Genomic DNA, 24,990 nt, shown 5'->3' with positions numbered 1-24,990 from the left:
AACATCTGCAAGTCATCACAAGACCCATGTGCAATCCTCTTGTGCCACACGCATGCACATGAAACATGAGTGTGAATGTTTGCTTTCCCAGTTTTCCCAACTCTCTCCTCCAGAGGTATTGTTTCCAGAACAAAGAGGTTGTTCTGATTTTTCTCAACACGTACCAGTTGCTTCCCCCCTCTGGAAATTGTACAGACATTGTTCTCAAAACAAACCATGTACCCCTCCTGTAAAAGACACGGTACAGACAAAAGACAACAATTCAGTCCCGGCGCCACGTAGACTTCCAGCTGCACCTGCAGGAAAGAAAGATAAATATTCCCAGACTTTTTTACAAGCCTTTGTGACCCATCAGCAAAACACACTGTTTTCCCAGCTGAAACAGCTCTGCAGTTCTTTATCTGGACACCAGGTGACTCAGGCACGAGATGTCTATTTGCAGCAGAGTCAATGACCCAACGTAGCACATTGTCCTTCGTTGCCTTAGCAACAGAGTTCCTTCTGCCCCCCTCTTTAGGGCCTTTACAGGTGTCTTTCAAAACAGCCATAGACGCAAACAGCTGATAAGCACCTCCTTCCCCTTCCGGCCGATCCTGCGCCTTCCCACGCTGGCCTCTTCTCCCGGGCTGGTTCCCATGGGAAATGTCCTTGGGACTTTCCTGCCCTTTCTCTGGACAGCATCTGCGCAGGTGTTCAGGGGAATCGCAAACAAAACAGCAACGAGTGGAAAACTTTACAAACTTGCCTTTGGACGTCAGTGCCCCCCCACTCTTGCCAGCAGCACTACTCGAGGCTTTACTTTGAGGCTTGGGGACGTGGCCTTTGGCTTCCAGCTCTGTGGTTTCTCTGCAAACCTTCTCCAGCTCCTGCCAAACAGCCTGGCACTCAAGACCCTTGGACTGGCCTTTCTGGCCTGCACCCCCAAACTTGGGTGCACAGCTTCCAGAGGAACAGCTAGCCACTGCTTTCCTCTTCCCAGCTTTCAGCTGCTTTCCAGCACACGGCTGCCCATCATGTTGGCGTGTCAAAGCATCGCAGCAGCTTCCAGACACAGCTCCATCCCACTTTGGGCTTCCAGGGCGACCCACAGCCCCTCCTGGACTCTCTGGGCGTTCCCCAGCTTCTGTGCAGCTCTTGGCCCCCTCTGGGCGTCCCTCAGGCTGGCTCCTAGCCCCCTCTGGTCTGGCTCCCACTTTCTTCAGTGCCTGCCACTCGACCCAGGGCTCCTTCCCGTCCACCTCTTCAAAAGGGACTGCACATGATTCATGGCTGTCTGCCATCTTCTCCCCCGGGGCCCAGCTTACTTACGAACAGTAGTAGCTTCTCCCGGCACCCGGTACAGCACAGCTGCTTCCCAGCGAGCTCCTTGCCTCACGATCAAAGGCACAGCTCCCCAGCTAGCTCCAGCTGGCTTCGCTTTCCTCTCAGCGTCTCGGCTTTTCTCCACTGCCCCTCCCTGGCAGGAGATCCAGCACACACACCGGCACGGACCTGGCTTGCTTCACAGCGTCAGCTGATCTTCCATAACCTTTGGAGACCTTTACTGGCAGCTTGCCCCATTGGAGTCCACACGCTTCCGTGGCGTGACTCTGCTCCCTCCGGGCCCCCAGCTCCAGTTCGCAGAGATTAGCACAGCGTCAGAAGTAAGCCTTGTGTGCAGCAATAAATCAGGCAGACGCTCGGTGTCTTCCTTATCTTACAAGTAGCTTTAATCTCGTACAGATCAACAGATAGTTAATCCCGGTGACAGCGCACTCATCTCGTGTGCGGCTAGACTCACACTGCGTCTCTCTCTCTCTCTCTCTCTCTCTCTCTCTCTCTCTCTCTCAGAGATACTGACCACTCCCAGTGTTCTAAACACGCCTCTAAGAATGTGAAGCGTCACTCAGAACTTCTTAACCCTGTAAGTTCTGACTCTCTCAACACCCCCTCTCGCATCACATTCTTAGAGGCGTGTTTAGAACACTGGGAGTGGTCAGTATCTCTGAGAGAGAGAGAGAGAGACACACGCAGTGTGAGTCTAGCCGCACATTATATAATGTTATTATATTTACAAACATTGTAGACTATGGACACCTTCCACCATATTCTTGCTTTTGGCTCTTGAAATTTCCATGACGTTGAAATTCCATTTTGAGATTTTACCACATTATTTCTATATAAACGTCTCTCTTCTAGGTTAGGTAGCCTAACCAATTACAGTGATACCTTGGGTTACAAACACCTCGGGTTACAGACTCCACTAACCCAGAAGTAGTACCTCGTGTTAAGAACTTTACCACAGGATGAGAACAGAAATCGTGTGGCGGCAGCGTGGCCGCAGCGGGAGGCCCCATTAGCTAAAGTGGTACCTCAGGTTAAGAATGGTTTCAGGTTAAGAACGGACCTCCAGAACGAATTAAGATCGTAAGCAGAGGTACCACTGTAGCTGGGTTTGCAATGATATTGCTACAAAGGCCATTACATGTATTTATGTTGACAGTGCTGTATTTGTATATTTGTATTCCTTATTGGGCTTTCAGTAGAAAGGTTTTTCTTCAAAAAATACTATTGATGGAAGCCGTGTGTGTAAATTACTAAGCACTGATGAGACAGCTGATCTTTCTGTGTGACATTATAGTGACAAACAGTGAAAAGGACGTCTGTGCCTCCTGAAATCCTGAGACTTGTGTGTGCTTCCAAATGTTTAAAGACCTTTTGCGGTTTGGAGGTGCTTGTTATTCAAATTAATGAAAATGGGCTCAACTTACAAGAATAAAAAGGCTTTTAAATGCTGATTAAAAAATAAATCAGCTGTCCGTTATCCCCAGGGGGTCTTGTTTTAAGAGCTGTAATTCAGCTGAAAGTCAAACAAGTAATCTTTTCAATGAAGATAATTCTCATGCTGGAAAGAATTTATGGAAATTGTTTCTCATTCCTGAAACGATCAAACTTCAAATGAAGAGGTGGTAGGGAAAGCAGATTTCTTCTTCTGAAGCTGTGTTGGAGGCCACAACTTAATTGTTACCAATTTGCGAAGGCTTTTCTACTATTTTGTCTGCTCTTGAATAGAAACAGATGAAATGTTTCATAAATGGGAGAATGAATATTCCTGGCTGATCAAGTTGATTATTTACTCCTGTGAAAAGACCGTGTAATTGACTATATTTTAGGAGCACGAAATAGATACACACATATATTTCTTGCAAATTCAATTCATAGCCAGGGAGTACAAGAAAGGAGACAGAAAATGTGACAGCCACAAGAAAACATTTGCCCCGAGATGAATGTGTTGCAATAATCTCTTGACTGTTTATATGGTCATAGTCAAGTGCATATGTCTTGTGACTCAGTAATAATGGTGCTTTTGGAACTGGACACAAGACCCCAGGAAACATTTGTCAATTTCTGTTTGTCAGTGTTAAAGGCACATTCATCCTTAAACAGGAGGCATTTTACTCGGCTTCAAACAAGCATCTGCCCTAGCCAATGATTGCACCTCCTTTTCAATCTCTGAAATCCTTGTACGTCTTATGATGAAGAATATCATTACCTTTTAGTGTGAGATTCATTCCTCTAAGACAAGTTTAAGGTATACACTTTCTATCCCAGAGCAAAGACAGATTGCAGCATGATTTGATGTGTCAGCTGGCGTAGCAGCTGTGCTTTTTCTTCAGGGGGTACTCACTGGTACCCAGCACGACACCTCTTTTTGTTGTTGTTAAAAACTGTGGCACTTACTGTAAAAACTTCATGTTGAGTACCAACACCTATTTTCCTAGGGAAAAAAAGCACTGCCTAGCAGTAGGAGAATAGCAGCACTATAATAGCTAAATGGGACAAAGCCGCTTTGAACCAGTCAGATTAAAATGGCAACCCATCTGGGTTGCTTTTCTGATCCTCAAAGGGCAGCTTTTGTTCTATGTGCTAAGTAGAGGTGAACCACTGACACACTTATTTTATGATCCCGACAAGGAAATACTTTTAAAGCCTCTTGTTTCCTCCAAACAGAATCAGACATTTTTACAAATCATATACTAGACTAGACATGATGGTGGCAAAAACACTTTTCAGTGTGGACCTGCCCCAGCTGCATGGAATGAGGAGAGTGAAGAGTGCACACTGCAATCAAGCAATTTCTGGTATTTGACACATGTGACATAGCTACATCACAGTGTCTCCAAAAACCTTTACATATCACTTGGGAAGGCAGAAGAACAAATGTCAGTGTACTGGAAGCAGCAAAGATCACCAGTGTCGAAGCAATGATTCTTCAACATCAACTTTGTTGGCCTGGTCATGTTGTTCGGATGCCTGATTATTTTCTTCCAAAGCAACTACCCTGATCCCAACTTAAGAATGGAAAGTGAAATACCGTTGGACAATAAAAGAGGATTAAAGACACTCTCAAGGCAAATCTAAAAAAATGTAGTATAAAACACCAATAATTGAGAAACACTGGCTTGCGAGTTCTACAGTTGGAAAATAGCTTCTACTAAAGGCGTCATGGATTTTAAAGAAGCATGAATTCAGGACGAAAGGGAGAAACGAGTTAAAAAGAGGGCACGTTTGGCAAACCCTCATTGTGATCACCTCCCGCCCGGAAACCTATGTCCCCACTGTGGAAGGATGTGCGGATCCAGAATGGGCCTCCACAGTCATTTATGGACACACACCGCTAAGACTGCGTTCATGGAAGACTATCTTACTCGTCCACAAGTGATCGCCAAGAGAGAGAGAAGAGACATCACAACTGGATTGTTGCATGTGACATCTATGGCCTAGAGTGTGGTGACCAGGGTCGGCCTACTCAGAGTAGGTGACATGCTGAAATAACTCCTGTGACTTCCAGTTCATTTCCAGACACAGTTTAAAGTGCAGGTGGTGTCCCAATGTGGACATTTCTCAAAATGCACCTATGTACTCTTGACTCTAGCAATTAAGTACCCAAAGAGCAGCCCTGCATCAGCCTGAGAGGACACTCGGTCTTGGGATGCAGGCAGACATAATATTAGAGATGTCATGAGCAGGATAGCCAAGTAGCACTTTTCGCAGCTGGCATTTGCTGCAAAGTTGTAGAATCATTCCCACCCCCAACCCACCTCTAGCTGTATGCTGGAAAAAATACATTTCTATCACTCCTGGAATCCTTTCCAGGCATTTGATTTATGCAGCCTCAGTGCATGTAAGTAGAAGACAACAACATTGTGCTGACAGTCTTTGCCCCCTCAACCCTCAGGAATTCATGTCACTTTCTGAAACAAACCTATGCATTTCCAAATGTATACGCATAGGCAGCTCTCCATGCAATCAGGAACCCTTCACCACTGTAAAAATACCCCACTACTTTGCAGATCTTACACTCTGGACTTAGAGAGCAGTTTTGCAGTTCCCTGCCCTCCCCCAGCTTTTCACATCAGCATGGCTTCATTAGTGTCAAATTCTTTTCTGTTTGTGTGCACATCAGGTGGGGGCAGGGAGGTCAGTGGAGCAGATATTATTTTACCCTGTGCAATAGTATTCACATTTTGGCTAGAGATGAGTTAGGAAAGGCTGAAGGACTCCGATCAGTGTGAAGCCAGTTTGAGAAACAATGTTCAGGATCCATGTGCATTTTTTATAACGTCATGTGAACATGGATTAAATACCCCACACCAGAAAAGCAGGGAGAGCATGGTAAACGAGAGTGTGAACACAGCCCTGTCTTAGAATAATAAAACCATAGACTTGTAGAAATGGAAGGGTCCTCGAGGGTCATCTAGTCCAACCCCTCCAATACAGGAGTCTTTTGCCCAATGTGGGTCTCGGGAGCCTGAGATTAAGAGTCTCATGCTGTACCAATTGAGCCACCTCAGCTGGCCCTTAGTAATTCTTTAGGAAAAGGAATCACCTACTGTCGGTTCCTAAACTGAGAGTTTCTGTCCCTACACTTTTTAAACTCTCTGGTTAGGAAGAGATAATTTTATTAGGCATGTCAAACTGTTAGTTTCTCAGAAACGTTTCAGTGTTCCACCTAACAACAATATTCCAGCTGGGATCATTATTGTCAAAAGAAGCAGATTATGTTTATGATAAATTTAGACTGCTGAAAAGGACATAGCTACAGGAGTGGCATTTTGAATGGATTTCCTTCGAATTGGCACAAGACACAGTTTTGCACAATATTACTCACCATCTAGGCAGACAGATTTTTTTTAAAAAAAAAATAAAATCAGAACATTTTGTTGTTATTGTTGTTGTATGCACTTGCTGAAATGTTTTTCCACAGTCTGGGGGCACTGTTGTGCTTGCAATTTAAGAAAAGCTCCAGTGTAGTTTGAAAGGAAGAGATTAAAGAGCAAAATAAGAGAAGAAAAATATGTTATCTGTAAGCAGGTGCAATCTTGCTACAAAGACACCAATGCACAGCTACAACAGTATTCAGAGAACACTCTGAAGTAGAGAATGTGTTCCAGGATAGATTTAGCTTCACTGGAAGCTTGTCGCAATGAGAAGATCAGAAATGCAGGACAAATGTCCTTGAAAAGCAGATTCTCTGTCCGCTACTGATTTTCCCTTGCTATGCGCAACTGCAGAATGGTGCATTTTCAGGCATGTCCTCAGTTCTCTAACTGTGATTTGGGATGCTTAACGGATTCATTATTTGCAAATACTAATGCAAACTGGCCCGATCTGTATGAATCAGAAGGCAGTTGTCCTCCAGGCTTTGCACTGTTTCAAAAAGTAGTAAAATGACTGTGTTAGGACCAAATGCATTTAGAAATGCATATTTTCTAAGGCAATAGTTGCAGATTTAGGTTCAGAGACAGAATGACATCAGGTGCCTTAAACCTGTTATATGCAAGTTTTTGACCTTCAAGGAATGGCACCTGTGCCAGTGAACATTTGAGTGCCTGCTATGGAATCTCTGCACCTTACAAAGGATTCTGGGCCATTTTCTAAGGGATTCACTTTGTGCACTCGTGCAAATGTGCATTTGTTAGGTAGTCATCTACTCCTCCTCGCTTCCTTTTCCAACATCCTTCTTTCTGCATCAGTCTTTCCCTCCTACAGACTTCCTCTCCAAAGAACCACAATATCTCCACCTTGCCTGCCTCAATTTCCCTCTCCAAGTGGGAAGGTAACCAAACCATAACTAGACCTGAAGCTGGATTGAAATGGATCTACATAATGAATCTAGATCAGGGGTTGTCAACCTGGTCCCTACCAGCCACTAGTGGGCGTTTCAGGATTCTAGGTGGGCGGTAGGGGGTTCTACAACACAAGCTGAATCCTCCTTCCATCGAGCACTGGTGGGCGGTAAGGAAATTTTACCATCAAGAAAGATGCATTAGTGGGCGGTAGGTATAAAAAGGTTGACTACCTCTGATCTAGATAATCTGTCTCATCCAGGAACACCTGGAGCTGAGATTACTACCAGGTGATCAAGTGCATTATGTAACATCATGCCATTTTATACTTTAAAAAATGATTATATAAATTAAGAATTAACCAGGACTTACTGTGATTTCTTTCTAAGGATGCCCTTTCAGATAGCAAGCTCTGAAAACTGTTCCTAGAATGAGATTAGTTTGACACAAACAAAATGCAGCTAACTCAGAATACTCTCCTGGTGTAAAAATATAAAGGGTTTTCGCATTGGATATGTCAGAGAAATGAATGATCCATTAGGAAAAAAGAGAGAGGAAACTATTAATTCTATGCAGACATTCAGCATGCTGCACTGATTTCTGCCTAGCCAGCCAGTTTGCCCAAATTCTTTCATGTAATCCTCAGGTAATTTACTCTGCAGGCATCCTACTCAAGACAGTCAGCTCAACCCAGCAGGGATGATGTGCATGCAGAAGTCGGCTTGTAAGCACACATTCCCTGCTGAATTGCACAATGCATGGGGGTGGGGGGTTGGAATGGGCTGTGCACTCCACTCCCTGTGATGCCTCTCTGAACCCATTGCATTAGGAATTGAATGTGGTTAGAGCTTCCAACTTCGGTGGCTTCAGTCCCTGCCCAGGACAAACCATTCTAGCCCTCTTTCCTCTCCATCCTTCACAGGAAAAGGAAAAGGTTGGATTCAGGGTTCCCCATCTCTTCCCAACAAGTGATCAATGCTGTCAGAACCGAGAATGCCAGCTATTTATTGGGTGGCTAGGCACGTGTACGACACACCATATTTTTTCATCTATAAGACGCCCCCATGTATAAGACGCCCCCTATTTTTGGGGACTCCGAATTAAGAAAATGGGGAGAGAACTATCCGGGTATAAGATGCCCCCAAATTTTGGACATTATTTTTTAAGGAAAAAACCTAGTCTTATACACGGAAAAATCCGGTATATGCATGAGCAGAAGCAGCCAACTGCTTCATGTCCTTTGGTATAGATCAGGACCAGTAGAACGGCTTTCAAGGAAATGTAATATCAGCTTTGCTTATGTGTGGGCAATGAACAGGTCCCTTTGAATTCAGTGGAGCATGTGCCTCAGCAGTTAGACAGATGGTTGCTGATGGAGCCCTGAGCGTGCAGGGGCTTCTACTTCTCTTGTATTAGAAAGGAGATGTTCCACACATTCATGGGATTTCCCATTGCATGCATGAACTGTTGACCTTGAGACGCAGTAAGCCTCTAGACATACAGTCAGAGTCACTATGACTCAGGGCAATGTCAGATGCTGAGGGAATTCCCAGGACGGTCTTCACCCACAGCATAATTCTGGTCTGCAACTCGTGTACAGACCAACAAATAAGTTTCTGTGCCATGGAGGTGTCCCAACACACAGTCTTACCTTACTCCTTGAGCATATCAGGCAGATGCTCCTCCTTTTAAACAAATTCATCTGAAATAGAATTTATTATTTTGTGCATATAGCCTTGTATCCTGCTGTACCCTTCTGAGAGTGGAAAGAGTCATTCCATTCACAGAGGTGTCTATGAACTAAGGGCAGCCAATTTCCCCTCCACTGGATCTAAAGCCCTTCTATAAACAACATGATTCAACTCACTTTCATCCATTTTCTTACCATTAACCAAACCAGTATTTTAGGAACATTTCCATAACAGAGTTAGGTGAGGTGCATTAGTGATGTCAAGGGTGCTAGCCATTGGACCCTAGGTAAATGGGGTTGGAACTGCATCCTTAGTCTGAAAAACCAAACGAAATGGGCACTTAGCGATCAAATTTCTCCCTAATGTTTGAATAAGCATATGTATGTATGAAATTAAATTCTTTGAAAACTGTATCAGGCATATCGGTATATTCAAGCATTCTGGCAAAAGCTAGATTGGACCACAGTATAGTCCAAGTATTAACTGCTACTATTATTTTTTAAACTGTTTTGGTCTCACTAGATAGCCATCTGCAAAAAGACTCACAGACTCAGAGGTTTGTTGTGAGTATGAATGACATGAAGAAGGAAGCATTACCAACAGAGCTTTAGGGATATGCTGGGCCATAAAATTAAATTTTAAAGCCTATCATGGAGAGATGAATATCTATTAACGTAGTACAGAGAAAGCATTTTCCAGGGCACATGTATAAAACGCTTCTGTAGTCAGGCCCCGTGAGAATGACTATCAGAAGGCAGAATGGAAGTTTATTTTATGCGGCTACATGTAAAATGTCATAAAGAGAGACTCTAATTTCACATTCTTTTCTTCACTCATTGCTTTATAGGCCTTCAGCCCTCCAGGGAGTGTGACAAATCCACATAATGTCTCCGAGTGCTGGAATTTGCATTTGCAACTTCAATATAGCTGAGAGATATGTATTGGAAAAAAGGAAAAAAGAAACAAACCCACTATAGCCAGAGAGCTACATGTTAACTACACATTTAAGACGACTCAAAGCATACATTATTCTTTCCAAAGTTAATTTTAACTTAGTTTCCAGAAAGTGACTCCAGAGGAGCCATTTTCTACCCAGCACATCTGCAAGTGGGGAAATGTGGCCTGAATAAAATCCTCTGTGCCTTTTGGTCCATCCTTTCGGCTCCACATTTCACCACAACCAGTATGGCTGGTGCCAGAGGCCAGCAGGGTCAGGCAAATGCCAAGGGCTAAGAATACTTGGTCCTCATTTGGCATGGGGCCTAGCCAGCTTAGACCTACATGGATGCCATGTTGGGGATGTGAGATCCTACCTTAGAAACCCTTGCAGTCAGAAAAGGAACTATGGTATGTAGAGGTGTACCTAGGTTCTCGTGCCCTTGGCAAGGATCTCTATCAGTGGCAGTAGCGCCCCCCGCCCAAAAAACCCCCACTTTACTGCAATAGCCACATTAGAAATGACTACATTTTACATGACTCAAGGTGTCCAGAGTGAGGGCGTGGCGAGGAGGAAGGGTAAAAGAAGTCCATGTAAAAATGCAGATTTTGTGGAGTTTTTAAAATGTAAATTTTCATGTGTGCATGTGTGGCTGTCCCCCCCCCTTTTTTTTAAAAAAAGGGAGATGATACAGGAATGGAATAGACATATGAATGGACACAAATCAGAAATGGAAAGATCAGTCCATCCTAAGGGCAACCTCTTAGTTTGCAAGCACTATGCCCCTCCTATGGACCCTTCCCCATAAACTAAGTCACTGAAAGCTCCCCCCCTCCATATCTGGAGCTGGTCATGACAACCAGTGGAACTTTCAGTGCATTTTGGGACAATAGCCAAATTCTTCCTTGTGCCATAAGACCCACCACTGTTTCCCACCCCTTTCCTCTCTGCCCCCCAGCCAATCAATTCGAGTTCATTCATTCTCAGTATCAAAAATCGACTGGGTGGGGTGTGGGTGGAGACAGCTGGGAAATTACATCTTTGGTGTCATCAGATTTGCTCGTCAGTCAACTTCAATATAAATTTCCAGCATTGTCTTGAAAGAATCCATAAGTGTGGTACAAAGGTGGAAGAATGAATGGCTAAATGACAGTCTTTCAATCTGCAGGTGTCCACACAAAGATTTACTGCTGGTATCTTAGAGGATATGACAGGTTGTTATTTTCCCGAGAAAATCATTTGTCACATGCCAAATATAAAACTACAGCATGTCAATGTGACAGTGATAAGGATGGTGATGAAAGACGGCAGAGGGCAGGGGGACAGATCACAAAGACTTAAGCCATTTATCTCTTCAAGAATTGACTTACTTCAGGGATCAGGCATCACAAACCAAATAATGGCAGAGAGGATGCTGAATCAGAGAACACCATAAGGAAAACCTAAAATGGCAACAAAGACCATTAAAAGCAAATAAGTTTATAGCAGGTGTAATTGCGTAAGAGTCAGAACAAATGACAGAAGTTATTAGAGGGTCAGGGAAGGTCAAAGCAGGACAAGACAAGGGGTGACATTTTTTTTAAGCATGCTTGAAGCACAAGCAGATAGGTTGGAAACAAGCTTCTGTCTAAGCTATCAGCTATCTCTTCCTGCTTCCTGTTACAAGGAATGCTGGGAGCATAGACCCAAGAAAGCTTAAGTGGATGAGCCTGCTTTTGAAGGTAAGGAAATGCTAAGGAGGACTGGTTCCCAAAAGGCTGGATACACCACTGACAGGCTGTATCTGTCACAGAGCATGCCGGTCAGTAAACACACAGTCCAAAGCAAAAACACAGTCTCCGTAGTGTCAGACCTAAAGAGCACAGCAGCTTGTTCCCAATGGGTCTTCCTCCATGAAATCAGTTGCTGAGACTGAAAGTTCCTGCCTCCCCATAGCTGTCTAAGTCCCCTCCTCTCCAGTGCTTTCCCCAAGCAATTGGAGACTGCTACCTACATGCAGCCTGTCACTGCTCCACCCATTTCAGCCCGCTTCTGGTTCTGGGAGACAGAGGGGGAGGGGAGCTTGTCTCAGCAGGAGGGGGAGCCACATGTGACTCTTCACCAGCTTGACTCATCTCAGCCTCTTGACCTCCCACTCGCCAGCTTCAGCTTCTGATTCTGGACCTCCTTTTCTTTGACCATGCGTTGTCATCCCACCACCAATCTCTGGGCTCTGGGTCTTTTCCCCCTGGTGATTCCCCAGCTAGTTCATCCTACCATTCCTCTGTGTCCAATCAGTCCATGACAGCACCCACTGATCACCCCCAAGAGTTCATTAGATACTGACAGGTGTCAAAATGACTTGAATAATCTTGTTTTTCTGTAGAGACTGTGTCCGAAGACACAGAAGTTAAGAAAATTGCTTTAAAATGGGAGGAGGGTCACAAAATGTTAGCAGATGTAGTAGGAATACCTACCAATCTCCAACAAAATATTTCCTCTCCTTTGAAGTCTAGGGATGTCATGGATGGTTTCAAAATGTCTTGGATGATTTGGAATAATCAAAGAAGACCAAGTCATAGAAGGCAGTAAGTGATGGAACTCTTGGAAGTGGGCCACCAAACTCCCATCACTGTGCATTAAAGAACACACATACCTAAGGCAGGGATAGAGTCAAGCAACATCTGGAAGAGCCACAGGTTCCTCACCCCTACTCTAAAGAGTGTGATTTTGATGTTGAAGAGTGGGAGTAAGTTTTCACTCTGGACTGAAAGATGTTGACAACCCCTGTGACCCAGACAGTCAGCAAAAGGTAAAAAGGGCAATGGGATGCGACTGGTTGCCTGTGCTTAGCTTGGTGGACCAAAGGTTGTGCAGTGCAAAATAGTATTAAGACAGCTAAGATGAGAGAATCAGAGTTTTCTGGAGAATTCCAGCTTAGTAAGCCAATGGTGTGAAAGCCTTCTCTGAGCAAGTGAAGGTCAGATGTCATCACGGTCATATGAGAGGAGACAAGTTCTTATTAATTCTGCTTCACATAGTTGTTCCCTTCCTCTTTTCCTTTTCAACCTCCTCTTTCTTGTCCAGTTCCCTTCTTTTGAAGTCAACAGTTCTAAAATTGCTGGGTGACAGCAAAAGAGGGAAGACAGCAATGTTGCCCTTGTGCCCTGCTTGTGAGCTTTCCAGAAGCATCTGGCCAGCCAGTGTTAGAAACTGGACACTGGGATGGATTCTGATTCTGATCCAGCAGGGATCGTGAAGTTTTCTTGTGAATGCACTGATCAAGCCACTCCTGTGATTTCTAATTGCTGATCTGAAAGAAGGCATGGATGAAGGCTGTGTTTATCTCAGTGGCCTCTTCAAGGAATCTTGCAGCTCCAGCATTCCTGACATGGCCATCCACCCTCTGCTTAAATAACTCCAGTGAAGAAGACATAGGCAATCTCTTCCACTGCTAAACAGTTCTTACTATTTGGAAATTTCTCCAAATGTTTCAATGATACCAGATTCCTTGCAACTTCCACCCAGGGGTTCTAGTCCTGTTCCATGAAGCAACAGGGCACAAACCTCCTTCTGTGTGACAGCCCTTCAGATTAAAGAGTTTTTGTTGTGGTTACCAGAGAACCAGAGACTCAGGTGCTTCAGCGGAAAGTTGTATGAAAAGTGGGGTGGGCTCAAGACTCTGGGTTGTATCAGGGTAGCACAAAGGGCTTATTCACATTTACCTTTCCTGTGTTATTTCCTTTTTATTTTGCTCTGGTAGCTTCCCTGAGAAAACTCACTCTTAAAAGCTCAATTGGAGCAAGTGGCAACACTTGAAAAACCCAGATTGACATTTGCTTCAATTGAGCACTAAAGAACGAGTTTTCGTGATGAAAGCTCTGGGGCAAAAAAACACAAAACCCACACGTGTTGCACAAGTTTCCATGAGTGCAACTGTTGCATTGACTGTTGCATTGGATCCTGCAGTTCAACATCAAAACTAACCCATTCACCAACACAATAGCCCTTGAGCTAGTGGACAGAGAACACTGGATATAGTTCTCTGCCTCCATTGACATTCCTCGGTGAAACCTACCCCCCCACACACACTTACAGTGTAAAAGCAAGGCTGACATTGCCAGCTCTCCACGAGTAGACTCTGTATGTCCATCTCAATACCCCAAGCATACTCTGACTACTCAGAGTGTTGAGAGTTTGCACTGGGGTGGACTGTTCTACCTTGTAGTTTTAACAGTTTCTGAAAGCAACAAATCCATAATCGGGAGACCTTCTGGGAAATTATGAGCCTCGCTAACGCCTGTGGATTTTTGAAGAGTAATTTCCAAAAGTAGTATTCCAGCTATTTTGAATTAAATGCTTTGGCTGAGATTTACTGCTTGGGATTTATGGCATTTTCTACATGATGTAAGAGCCTGTGTCGTTTCAATTAGAGAGGCAGAGTGTTAATGCCTTGATATTAAAACCATCTGTACCTAAACTGTAAGAAAAATTGGCTGCCATGTTTCAGTAATCTATGGAAAAGCCAACTATTCTCTTTTAAAGAACAATAAAACTGTCCAGTACTTAAATCTGCCTGTTTGGTCAGTGGGTTCTGTAAGTTGCTTTCCAACTTATCAGTGAAAATTAAAGCGGTGTATCTATATTTTTGCAGAGAGAGAGAGAGAACGCTCTCTATGTCAAGAATTCTTTGGCCAGATAAGTTCAGAGATTTCCGGTGCTGCCGCCACCACTGTTTCCTTTCTCAGCTCATTCCCTGCCAGAGAGAAAGAGGAAACACATGTTTTTATCCATGGGTTTGCTTTTACCACCCTACAAAGGAAACTGATACTAATGGTGATGTATACAGCGGGAGGGTCATCAGCTGGAATAGGCAGTGGACCACGGTCAGCAGGAGGAATGAGCAATCATTAGCACCCAGTGACAGGTTTAAAGGGGCCAAAAAAATGGAAAGCAAGCCCATTTAGCCCAGTACTACTTGTTCTGGCTGGCAGCAGCCTTCCTGGTTTTTGTGCAAAGGCTATTTCACATCACTGGCTACCTGACTGCTTTAACTGGAGGCGTCAGTGATCAAACTTGGGATTCTTTGAATAGAAAAGAAGTGCTCTGCCACTCAGCTATGGTTCTTCATCATATCAAAAACATTAACTCCCCAGTAAAACACAGGTCTGCCAGAATACAAATGCCTTTACCATCTGGTGAAAGATAGCAAAAGTGGGGGCCAGCTGAGCCCCAGCTTAGGAGTGGGCGCAATTTAGATGTGGATACTGAAAAGACAATTGCTCCTGTCCCAATCAGTCAAGCTTCTTCCATTCCTTTCCACCAACCGTGCAGATAACTCAACAAATCCCCAGCCAACCAGTTATTACACAGTAAATGTTTATTCTGCAAAAATACTCAGCAGTATTAAGCATAATTTACAAGCAGCTCATTCTCCCACCTCCATCCTCAGGAATATAATGTCATATAAACTGCAACCTAAGCATCTCCTCTGTCTCTCTCTCTCTCTCTCTCTCTCTCTCTCTCCCAGCTAGATAGAGCTATTCTCTACCTGTGTCTCACACTGAGTCGTCAGTATTAGGGCAAATTTGGGGCAAGTACTCTTTGGTGAGAGAACCCCAACAGAGATTTAAAGTCACAAAATGTGCAGCATAGTAATGTGTGGAAATATAGATTGTTAGACCTTTAAAATATGCCAACCTAAACGAGTACCAAAATTTCCATCTTCCCCCAGCATAGGAAAAGACATGTTTGGTAAGTTAAAAATTGGTTTATTTACCAAACTCTTTGAAGGTCAGCTACATGTGCTTCAGAAAAGTTGCACAGGCAGTAATGTGGTAAAAGTTCCTGGTTTATTACTTATAGGAACTCAAGAGTGGTTGAGCTAAAGCAACCAGCTCAAACCTTTTCACACTCTGGGCGTCTCATGTAGACTAGAGAAAGCAATAGCTTCATTACCTATTTCCTCCCAATGTAAGGGGAAGTGACATAGCTAAGCATAGCAGGGCAGCTTACTCTATGGTATTAACTCCTTCATGCATCAATTAGACTTAAGCATGTTGGTTATATGAGACTGGTTATCCCACAGTCTGTACAAACTGTCCTTATTGACCAGGGCAGATTCAATTTTCTGATAGTGATTCCTGTTAAAACAATGTCCCTGTTTTGCCTTTTTGGAAGATTTGTGGGGATAGTAGGGATTCTGGGGATAGGAAAACTCAGTTATTATGAGTTGCTAGCATTGCTATTCTTCAGGTTTCAACATCATTCCATAGGTCTATCGTTAAGTTATTAATGTGCTGTGCGCGGACACCCAAAAATGTACAGGCACATACCAAAAACAAGAGAATCAATGTTTCCTTACCATAATTACCTTATTAAAAATTGGAGATAATATTGTCACAAAGTAAAAGATGCAAGCAAATAAAAGAGAGTTCAAATCAGTGTAGCAGGTTACTGAAGTAATATATTTCTTTTCATTTTGTGATAGCAGGAGTAGAGCCAAACAACTTAAGCGAGAGAGCTACAATTGCTGAAGTCAACAGACATCAGTGCCATCTTGTGGTTGTTAGTATTGGACTGGATATGGAGAAATCCAGAAAGCAGAAAAGAGGTTGTTGGGTTTTTTACAATATAAAATTGTTGACTTAAACGTGGAGACTGGAAAATTGCTAATTCATCCTAAATATTGTGACCTGCTATGTAATAGGAATGTGATAAGTGATAGATTCCTTCAGCCTATCCACCCCATCCCACAGACTAAAAGATCTTCATCCCTGTACTGAAAGTGATTCTATTTTAGTTATTCAAATGGTTTCATAAATCAAATAGAAAACCTGCCTCAAGACATCCAATGTTTCAGCATGTCAGTACTTCTCTGTTCATACATACATACATACATACATACATTTCTCATGCTTCATGGCTATTGTTTTAGTGGATCTATTCAGCTGGGGAAAGTAGATATGAAGCTATAGTGAAAGTAGGCGGGTGGGGGAAACAAGAACCCAGATCTTCCAGAAGACTCTGAGCAGCTCCCTAGCTGGAAAGGTCCACATCTAGGAGCACATTGATCAAGGACTGGAATGGTGAGGGAAACCAACTACAATTTGGGTGCATGCACTACTTCTACAGACCCCTCTTCCCTACTGTTGAACCATTTGTTTCCCAATCAGGTATGTGTGTGTGTGTGAGAGAGAGAAAGACAGAGAGAGGGAGAGAGAGAAGGATGCTCATGCCCACTTTTACTTTGGCACACACCTGGAGCCTTCAGAAAGTTCGCCAACAGGGAATGCTCCCCCCTCCCCCCGAAAAGGATAAATCCACCAAGATATCAACACCTTCATACTTTGGGTATATTTCAGAGGGTGACTTTTCTTCATGTTGTCCCTCATTTCGTTATACATGTTGCTTTCTACAACTGGAACAAATTTGCTCCCAAAAGGTCTCTGAAAACTTTGCTGTCTAATGTTCTCCAGATTGCCACAATACTTGATACCCCATGCTATTCAAGTCTGGTACTGCATATTTAGCAGCTGATAATTTTAAATTTGTTATTTAGTATTCATCAAAATCTGAGAGTTTGCATGCAATGTCCTTTAATATCTGATGGAATTTGATCAACGTGCAACTGCATTAACTCTTTGATCACATATGGTTTCACATGCTGTCAAGCCCTACTTCAGCACTTTGGCGTTTTGAGGGAAAGCTTTACATTCAAAATGCAAATTCAGCATTTCAAATTCAGAACTCCAAATGCAAAACTGGGTGTGTTGGTGAATTTCAGATGGTTGTGAATATTTTGTTCATGTTTGATTATAGTTCTCAGACTACAACTGTTACTCTCCAGGGAGGGCATTCTGAAACAGCTCTCATTGTGGACAAATCCAACATTTTTTTATCGTTAGAGTTCTATCCTGCCTTCCAGAATTTGGTGTGCAAGACATCCTGTCTTGTGCCTATAAAGAAAACTTCAGCAGGGAATGGGAATTTTAAAAAAGGAATAAAAAGTTTACTATGTTGCCATTTTAAAGAGGCAGCTAAGTGATGAGGGCATGGAACTCAAATTACACAGATCAGAACATTCTGATTTCACAAGCCAGGAAGAGGGAGTCCCATGAGTTTTAATTTGCAGCGTCTCTCAGGAATTTCCCCAGTGTTGGGAGAAAGGGGGGGTGAGTTGTTCTACCTTTGCTACAGAAAACCTGCCTTCAACTCCTGGATCCACAAATATGCATCACACCATTCAACTGTCATTCTGTTGACTTAAATTGATTCCTGTCTCTCTAGGAACTTAATGACGGTAGAAGGAATACATGGGCAGGATGCATCTCAGTGTCAATTGTTTTACAGTTCTCCCAACTACTGCCCAAAGGTGGTTGTCCCACCACCTGGAAGACAAGGAAATGCAATTTATTATGGCCTGAGGTTATTTATCTTGTACTGTTCTCCCCTGAAAGCAAAATAGGTTTGTGCAGAGATGCACCGAGTTGCATGTGACAAAATTTAAGCACATAAAACAGCATATTCCCTGTGGCTTCCCAGAAACTTCTCCCCTTTGCAAAAGCAGGAAAGTAGCTAGAACACCGAAGGTCTCGCTGAGTACATCTCTGATCATAACAATTGCTGTCTATGAATATAAATAATGAAAGATACTGCAAAGGAAGATTGCCAGCTTCCATTTTCCCCCCTGGAACTATATAAAAACCTTGGCAGGAATTAATGCACAGCCAGGTTATAAAATTGCTTGTACATGGAGAGACCGAAATGGAATGGAAAATTACAAGCAAAGCTTCTCAATGCAGCCGTGATTTTCCAATCACATTAACACAAAGCTCTACAAGTGAATAATGGCGATGATAGTGGGGGTTGGGGAATGAAAATAAACACATGGCAAAGGCACTGTATCACTTCAAGATCGGTGCTGCTGCCCGTAAGTGTCTGCAATGGAATCCTGAGATCCACCTACTGGATATTGGTGCAAAAGACTCGCACTTGGAATTCAAACCATCAGGAATTTGTTTCAGTACAGGCAACAACCAATTTGTGTGGGGGTTACATTCCGGGTCATCGTGTGCAATGGCGGAGCACGCATAAGCCTACCTCACCCCTAGGAGTTGGCTCCTATGCTGGGCACTAACATGGCAAATGCAGTTCACGGTGTTTACAAAACAACCCCAGTTTCACATATACTCTAATGGGGGTGGGTATGAACAGGCAATGGCTGACCATGAATGAGACTTTGTAGGCATGATGGACAGCTCTGTAACAATGTTGACTCTGTGTGTGGCAGATGCGGAAAAGGCAAATTACATGTTAGGGATTATCGGGAAGCGGGTTGAAAATAAGACTGCCAGTATCATAATGCCATTATACAAATTTATGGTGAGGCCACAGTTGGAATACTGTGTCCACTTTTGGTCACCCCACCTCCCAAAGGGTTTGGTAGAGCTGGAAGAGGTCCAGTTGCACAGGTGGGAGGACTGGAATGTGGCTGGTGGTCCTGTTGATCCACCTGTGCAATCCTGACCTTGCAGCTGCCCATCCCCACCCAGGTAAGTGATGGCAGTGCCAGGAGGGTAGCTCTGTGGAGGAGTGAGGGTCCAGAGTGGTTATTCCATGTTTAGAAATTGCTGTAAATTCAGAATGAAGTTTTCCCAATTTGTCATAAATGGATGTGATAAACACAATGATTCTCAGTAAATCCATGCCTCATTCTAATTGAAAGTTCATTATAATGCTTTATCCATTCTCCTAGAATGCTTTTCATTGTGCGCTGGCAAATGTGTAAATTAAAAACCCAGAGGTAATTTTTGTGCTTTATGTGGATGCCAGGAAGATTGCAAAATTATCATCTCTTTCATAGTTAAATAACTTTAACCTGCGCACCGACCTTTTAATATGCAAATGGCTCCGCTTTGTGGAAGGAAATGCATTTGGCTAATTGTTAAAATGATAAGTGGAGGAAATCTGAAGGAACCAGGAATTTACTTTGAAGTAACCCCAGCTGAAAGTTGATGTGATAAGAAACAAGGATACATGCACACACGCACGCACACACAGACGCACACACACAGACACATATGGAGGCTCTGCAGAGCAATTGTCTACTGCTGTTCAAATCGGAGGCTATGCAGCTGTAATGAAAACCAGCGGGAGAGTTTCAAACTTTCAACACCGGCAGCAAATTTGGTGAATGCATAATGCATGCCCAGAGAGTTGAGAAATTTCAATAGGTCCTTTGGGGATCATTTTTATTCCTTGCTTTTAAGAAGTGTTGAAAGGACTAAATGCTGTGACACACGGAAGACTCTAACTGAATATTCTCTTAAAGTCCGAAACGTAGTTTTCTTTGGAGCAAATAGGACTGTGAACGAAATAAATACACAGGGAAAATCAGCTTGCATTCAGAATAGTTCCAGGAAGCATAGTCTACTCATATTGTTGCACGCCATGCCAATGTCTGAGTGGTGCGAGAAGCCAGTGGCTCCAGGCACTTACCCAGGTTTCAGCTATACTTCGAAATGAGGCACATTGGAGACTGTGGTGTCTTTATGATATATGGTTTATCTGCACATATATACAACCTGAGCCTACAATGAAGGGTTTCACAGCATTAACCCCCCCAAGAGGACTTTGCTTCTCCTATCTGCAGCCTTGGCTTCAAACAGAGATCAATCATGCCTCTCTCTGCCTGCTTCCCAGCCCTCAACTTTTCTTCCAGCTTCTTACATCACTCCCAACTCTCTCCTCTAAACTCTGCCTTTGTCCTTCTAACTACCCACAAGCTGAGGGAAGGTCCCCACCCATTTGCCAACTCGCTCAGAGCCACTTCCTTTGTTCCCCTTAATGGCCAGTCACCTCACCAGGAAGCTAGTTTGGCTATTCAAGGAATTAGAAGGGGGCTAAGGCTTCATATAGATTTAGCAATATAATGTGTGTGTGTGATATTCAACTGTTCTGGGACATCCCTTTTTTCATGTGAGAGCAGAGCACCCTAAAACACATGTTTTGGGGCACTGGGATCTCCTGGGATCCTGCTTTTGGGGGAGACCACGCTCTTACACTGGTTATATGTGATTTGCACAGGGCCCCAGAAAACATGCATCTCCGTTCTTCATCTCAGCATGTTGGAAGGTATGGTTTGTATCCTGGGTGCTCTCTCTCTCTCTGGCCCTTGGAACACTACCCAGACGACCCCCTCCCCTTCCTAGGCCACATACCCTACTGAGTCAGCTCTGCATTGTAGTGGTTAAGAGCGGTGGACTCGTAATCTGGTGAACTGGGTTCGCGTCTCCGCTCCTCCACATGCAGCTGCTGGGTGACCTTGGGCTAGTCACACTTCTCTGAAGTCTCTCAGCCTCACTCACCTCACAGAGTGTTTATTGTGGGGGAGGAAGGGAAGGAGAATGTTAGCTACTTTGAGACTCCTTCGGGTAGTGATAAAGTGGGATATCAAATCCAAACTCTTCTTCTTCTTCCTCTCCAGTGCTTTTGCCTGACTGGAATATGGATCTGGGTAATTCAATAAAAGTTCTGTTCTAAGAAGTGCAAATGTGACCTATTGCAAGCTTTATTGAATCACATCATTGAATCCTCCTGTTAACAAGTTACATAGCTTTAAAGAGATCCATTGGGAATTATTTCCACAATGTAGCCAAACTCCCTGAGCCACTGAAATGTCCCTTATTTGACTCTTCCATTGTTACATTTTAGATTATTGGCTGCATCAGAAAAGAGAGTGTGTGCATTGCCTCAGTTGTCTCCACTACTCCCTCTGTAAAAGCTCAGTTATGCCCGTGCCACGGATTACATTTCAGTGCTTGAGAGAAAAGGTACATAACTATTTCATGCATTCGGGAGAACATGACCTAAGAGAGCCACATCCATCAATAACATTTGTACTGTGCTCCAGCATTCATGAGGTGAAATTCAGCTTGAACAAAAAACAAACACCAGTTGTGTGGAAACGTAAAATATTCATTGGCAAGACTGATTGCGAAATGGTTTTGTTTTGGCCCAATCTTGGAAGGCCAAATCTAGCTGTCACCTTTTATTCTGGACAATTATGTGCAGTCATTCACTGAGTAAGTCATAGGAAAACATAACAATATTGCAAATGTAGCCACATCATACACCTGTATGTTAGGTTGGATCAAGACCAGAATAGTTGCACTTAGCTTCCGTTGATTAATTATTTTTAACTTAAGTGATTGATTTTAATGGGACCTAAGTTCAAATACAGCCCATGTGTTATTGCAGCCTATGTTCATACTGATTTTAAAGTTTATTTGTATTGCTTCTTTTATATATTGTATTTTATTTTGGTGTGTACATGGTGTTAGGGGAAGGGTAGTACCTCTGTTGGGGGACACAGCTTGCTCCCTCTGGGGTAGTTTGTCCACCTTTGGTCCCTGCCCCCTGCACTCAACTCTCACCTGTGACCCCTAGAAGTTGGCAGCATGCAGCAATGGCTACACTCCCAGAATAGCTTTGACTGGCTGGCTAAGCCAGGTGAGAGTAGTTGATGGGTCTCAAACCCTTGGTGAGTTAGGGACTTCCCCTGCATGAGAAGACAGGCTCCAGTAGGTTGAGCAGACGAGAGCAATAGTGGGTCCAGCAGTCAAGAAGGCGGTTTCTGAACATGCTGTAGAGGGAAGTGAGGGGCAGATTGGACTTGTCAACTTGGGAAAGTAGCCTATCTAGGAGAAGGTAAACTCCGATCCTAAACCTCTGATGCCTTGTGGGATATCTTCAGGAAAAGAAAAGGTTAAGGAGTAAACCCTACACAAATCCAGAGTGGAGTCCCTTGAGGACTGTCCACCCAAACACCCTTATGCATTCATGAAGAATTGAGGGGCAGCAGGATCATGCCTGCTAGCTATGCCTCATGCATGCCAGCAACACACCATGAAGTCTGCACATGTGGCATCAGTATGAAGGCGCCTGTATACATGTGCACACTTTAGGGGCTCCTCCAAATGACTGGGAAAGCCTGGCATGCACTTCAGTGTTTAGGGTGAATCTACAGCAGTGTGCAATACTGGGGAGTCATGTGGAAGGTGCAACCATAAAAATGCATTGCATCAAGAAGGTTCAGAATTTGAAAAAGGGATTTGGGGAACCAATAAAAAAGCTATTGAACTTACAAAGGAAGCAATGATTAAGTGGGCCATCAACACTGGATATAATATTAAAATTGACAAGTGGGAAAAACTATGGAACCAAACAACGAGTTTCTCTGCTGGATATCAAATAAGAGAAAATGCTCTAAAAATGCAATACCTATGGTATTTATTTGACACCGGTCAAATTGGCCAAAATGTATAGAAAAGACTCAAAAATCTGTTGGAAATGTCTAGAACTGGCATAGGCAAACTCCGGCCCTCCAGATGTTTGGGACTACAATTCCCATCATCCCTGACCACTGGTCCTGTTAGCTAGGGATGATGGGAATTGTAGTCCCAAACATCTGGAGGGCCGGAGTTTGCCTATGCCTGGTCTAGAAGCTGAGGGTACATTTATTCACTTATGGTGGAGATGTAATTGAACAAAGGAATTTTGGGAAATGGTGTACAAGGAGTTAAAAAAAAATCTTTAAATTTACATTTCTCAAGAGACCAGAAGCATTCCTTCTTGGCATAATTGGAAATGAGTTACCAAAAAAAGCCCATAATTTATTCTTATATGCAACAACAGCTGCAAGGATAGTGTACGCAAGGTACTGGAAACAAAAAGAGATCCCAGGGAAAGAACAATGGTTAAATAAACTAGTCGAATATGCTGAGCTTGCAAGTATGACATCTAAAATAAGAAATGTAGACGGTAAACAGACAAGGAGTGAGTGGGAGTATTTAGGGGAATATTTCCCCCCCCCCAAAAAAAATGGTCTTAAATATAAATTCCAGGTAGGGGTTACTTCTTGGCCAGCAGTTGACAATACAAATGGTATTGGAAGGTGGAAAATAAGGTGAAGGTATTATTGTATATGCAGCTAATTAAGATATACAAAGAACTGTCATGGAATGCTAGATGGGAAGTCCAAAAGAACTACTGTATAAGGATGGAAAATGATATGAGTGTATAACTGAGAACTTATCAATTTTTTTTTAACAAAAATGCATTTCCTGGGTTGGGGGCTCAACTGAACGCTCTTATGATGACTTGCAGCTGAATTTTGTGACTATTGTGTTTGAAGAGATGTAAGGTCATATGAACATGATATCTCATAACCTGCAAATCACCATTTGATGCTGGCATCTGGAAGTGACGGACATACTGAACCACTGAACCAATTCATTTTGGCTTTATTTGATATTTCGTGATCCATATCACATTTGGATGCCATGCTTATTTTCTGCACAGAAAATATAGATAAAGCCTGTGGAGATTTTTTAAAAACCCAGGACACAAATAAACTGCAGAAACTGCATTCCTGCGGCTGCCTCGTGAGACTCTCCGTTTATTGTTTAAGCAAAGTTTTGCCGTTGTTAAGCCAACTAACAGATATGTGCAACAGCACATGTGACAGAATGGTAAGAAAGTGTATTAGTCTAAGCCAGCAGGGGGTCTATTAAAAACCGAGAAGAGAGTTCCAGAGAAACAGAAATGCTGTCAGTACCACATGTTTATGATATAAAACTGGGTGCTTTCCTGCAATGATATCCTATAACAATGGCAGATGGCCATCTCTTCCTCAACACCCCTCCTTCTTTATCAAGTAATAAACTTTAACAAATATTGACCAAAATTTCTATGGCTGAGCAAGGCTTCAGTTTCACGACAAATTACATATGGGCTGCTAATGTTCTTTTCCAGGTGGTGGGCTCCCTTTGCCTGGGAATGGCCCTACGAAAGCACCCCTGCGAAGAGGGGGTGGGTGGGGAGCCATTAGAAGTGCCCAGATCCATCAACTGGATTTTCTGTGCCCCAAAACCTCCTTGGCCACCCTGTCCTCTGCAGATCTGATCCCAGGCCCACACTGAGCTGTTAGAAGTGTCCCACACTCCTTGAAGATAAAAGCCTGCTTTTGTAAACAGCATTAAAAAAACACACACTCACAAACACAATCAATTATCCTCCAACATTTATTTGATGAAAGTAGGACTATCCTACCAAACCGTCCAACATTTCCCTGATTAAAATAGGGACGTGTTAAGGAAAAGTGGGACATTCTGGGATCAAATCACGGCATCTGTAAATCCAGGGCTGTCCCTGGAAAATAGGGACACCCGGAGAGTCATTTTTCCACAAGAAACACCAGGAGAACCTGCCC

The sequence above is a fragment of the Podarcis filfolensis genome (assembly GCF_964270895.1).
Source record: "Podarcis filfolensis genome assembly, chromosome: 5".
NCBI classification, from domain to species: domain Eukaryota; kingdom Metazoa; phylum Chordata; class Lepidosauria; order Squamata; family Lacertidae; genus Podarcis; species Podarcis filfolensis.
This window is presented reverse-complemented; position numbering follows the sequence as displayed.